The sequence below is a fragment of the Gavialis gangeticus genome, unplaced genomic scaffold, assembly GCF_001723915.1.
Source record: "Gavialis gangeticus isolate Ggan-Ray unplaced genomic scaffold, GavGan_comp1, whole genome shotgun sequence".
Lineage (NCBI taxonomy): Eukaryota > Metazoa > Chordata > Crocodylia > Gavialidae > Gavialis > Gavialis gangeticus.
Genome location: NW_017729031.1, coordinates 141,905 through 145,054, shown reverse-complemented (window position 1 = coordinate 145,054; position 3,150 = coordinate 141,905). Strand labels below are relative to the sequence as shown.

Here is a 3,150-nt window from a genome sequence, read left to right as displayed (position 1 = left end):
ATCTTGTGGCCATCTACAAATTCATCGGGGGACAGGGGATGGGGGGGGAGGGGGTAGTTACTTTGCCTTTAGTGCTTTTAGAATTTAACACCCCTTGTGCACTAGGAATAAATCTTGATACGTAACTTCTGCTCTGGACTAGCATTTCCATGCCAGCTTGCATAGTAAATTGCAATTCTAGTTTTGCTAAGTCTAGGTCAGTAACTCAGATATCCTAATCCCAGATATGCCATAATAAGGATATTGTAAATCTAAAAGCAGTAAAAAATTAACACATCCTTTCACTAATTCAGAGAGATCACACAAAAGCATGCACTTTCTTGCAACTGTGATATTCCACATCTTGTGTAGAACACAAAAGTAGCAACAAAGACATTAACAATTGAGGTTCAAGCTGGGAGTGACTGTTCTGTTTCAATTCAATGACACCACTAATGGCTTCTTAGCAGCTCCATGAAATCAACCAGCTGTCAAGTCGATGCATCAGAAGGAACAGTTAGGCACTCCCATAAGAAAAAGCAACACATCAGGATGTTTGGCAAAACATCTGCTCCTTTACACTGCAGTTCTATAATAAACATGCAAACAAAGAAATGAGAAAAAGGGCAGTGCACACCAAAAATCTAACACTGGTCTTACTTTCTTATGTGTATTTTAAATAAAGGTCTTATACAACCCCCCCCCAAATTTTTAGTCTTGCAACATATTTTACTTTGCCATAAGGACAGCATACTAAATGTACCTATGTTTTTACACTGTGTAATAGAAAATTACTGTTCCTTTTTCTTGTCATCTGCAGTGGTAAAGATGGCAAGGTTAAGAAACTACCTATTATAAGCAAAATTAACAGACATATATTTAGTAAATTTTATTACCAAAAACAGCTTTCCATACTAATTTGCAATATAAACTGTGACCTTAATTGTGAGCTTAAGCAAATGCCATTTTGTTGGGTTATTCTCATGAAGCTAACTCCACAGACCGGTATTTATTTAAATTGAATCAGAAATATGAGTAGTGCAGTTCTACAGCTTATTGTCAATGCAGTTACTCACAGGATGCTTAATCATGCCTTTAATTCAAAATAGCAGCAAGTCAATAAATAGCAAGAAACCATAACTTGATTCTCTAAAGAATTTTTTGCTCTCCAATGTATGTACATTCAAATATAAAACTTTAACAGTGTCTCGTTTTATAGGCTATAGTTTTTTTTTTAAAAGAATCAGTAAGTCCTATTAATTTTTTAAAAGGTTCCTGCTTGCCAAATTAGACTTATAATTACTTGGACACCAAAGAAGTCCCTCTTTAATACTTACAACTTGTACATACTGCCAATATTGAAAATGGTTTCAAATACAAATACAATTTGCTTGATGTTCCCTGGAAATTGTTCATGTAGCATTGTGACAAAAATGTGTGCACAGTTTACAATAGGTGCGAGACATCAAATATACTTAACTACCATTTTCTTAAAACTGCTTATCCTCTGTTGCTCACCATTTATAATCTGCCAAATCTTCCAGGCCTTTGCTGCATGTATAATTTAGAACCATCTGTTCTACGTGCTTTTAACTATTTAAACATTTTCATCTACCTAAGATTCACATAACTGGCAGGCATTTAATTCAACCAGGCTTTCTAAAGCATTTTTAAAGAACATGCTAAGGTGAAGAGATGAAATTTCTTAACATAAAAACCTACTTCCTATGCAACAATAAAAACTGTTAAATATATCATTGAATTTTGAGTTTGCTAAAAAACATCTTGATGTACTAGGAAGTGTTCCTGTTAGTCTCCATGTTAATTGTAGTCAATGTTTTTACCAACCCTGAAGACAAAAGGAATGCAAATTAAACACCGGCAGTTTCGTGTTCTTGTTGGCATGACTGTATTTACTCTGTAAAAAGTAAAACTGATGCGGGAAATGGAATTCAAATATAACATTCTATTTATGGTACTTGTTATTTATCAAGTAGTCAGGGTTTGCCTAAGTTTTGCCATGTGACCAAGAGAACTTCTATGAGATGAAGAGAACATCACTGAGAAGTAATTTAGAAGAACAATACCTTTTATTGTTTCCCTGTTTGCAACAGCTGACATGAAAGCTTAGACCCAGAGGTAATTGCTATTAAGAAAAATTCAATTTAGCACGCCAACTACATTTTGCTAGCCACAGAATCCAGCATCTGGAATATCCTCTGAAGTACATGTAATATCTACAGGTACTTTCCAAAAGGAAATGTTTAGCCAGCACTACATTACAAGAGTTTAATTTGTTGCAAATTTATATCTGAGAAATGAGCACTTAAAAAAAAAAAAAAAAAAAAAAAAAAAAAAAAAAAAAAAAAAAGAAAAGCACATTTCCCAACCCCCATCTCACACCCAACCAGAGGCCAGGCACTCACTACTTTGGGGGAAAAACTGGACTAAACGTCTTGTGCAAATTTTAGTAAGAGGTGCAGGTAACTGCTTGTAAATAGTAGCATGGCTGATCCCCACATGATGTACTAGTTCATGTTGTACCACAACTCTGGATTTTTAAAGGGCTACATTAATATTTATGTGCGAAAGGCCCCAAGGCTGGAATAAAAGTGGGAGTCACGCAAAGATATTCCTCCACCTGTTACCAAAAAAACCACAGTGGAGGAGGAGGCGCCTCTTGCAGCCCCGGAGACGGCGGAGTTGGACCCACTACCAACCTGTGCACGTCAAGGGCAGGCGCCCCGCGCGCCGAGGGAGCCCGCCCTGGGCACCGCGCCGGGCTCCTGGAAAAATGCCCCTCCAACTTCAAGTGACGTCACAGTCGGGCCCTGGACCCGCCTCAACTTTGCGCCTTCCCCGCGGCTCCCGCTGCCGCTGCCCCGCGCCCCGCAGAGCCGCGCCGGGCCGGGCCGCCCAAATTTGCCCAAGATGGCGAAAGGCTTGTTGTTTAGAGGGCAGAAAAATGGAGGATATTGTAATATACACAAAGGGATAAATTTCAACAACTCGGCCAAGAGCTGCAGCCGCTTCTGGCTCTACGCGAGGGAGCCAGGCGCGCACAAAGGAGAGCGGCAGGGCGGGAGGCAGCCCCGGCAACGGGAGCCGCCTCGCCTTGCCTCGCCGCGCCGGTCCTCTCCTCGGTGGAGCTCGGGACAGCTCCCCCAGCCC

General features: G+C 40.3%; 1 long non-coding RNA gene across 1 annotated transcript; it reads right to left on the bottom strand.

Moving 5' to 3' along the window:
• Nucleotides 1–41: 41 nt before the first annotated feature.
• LOC109301284 lies at nt 42–2,317 on the bottom strand. Its single transcript, XR_002098494.1, has 2 exons — nt 2,067–2,317; nt 42–568 (listed from the first exon to the last, which is right to left on the bottom strand). It is a non-coding gene; the product is annotated as an uncharacterized LOC109301284 (long non-coding RNA).
• Between the last annotated feature and the right edge of the window lie 833 nt (nt 2,318–3,150).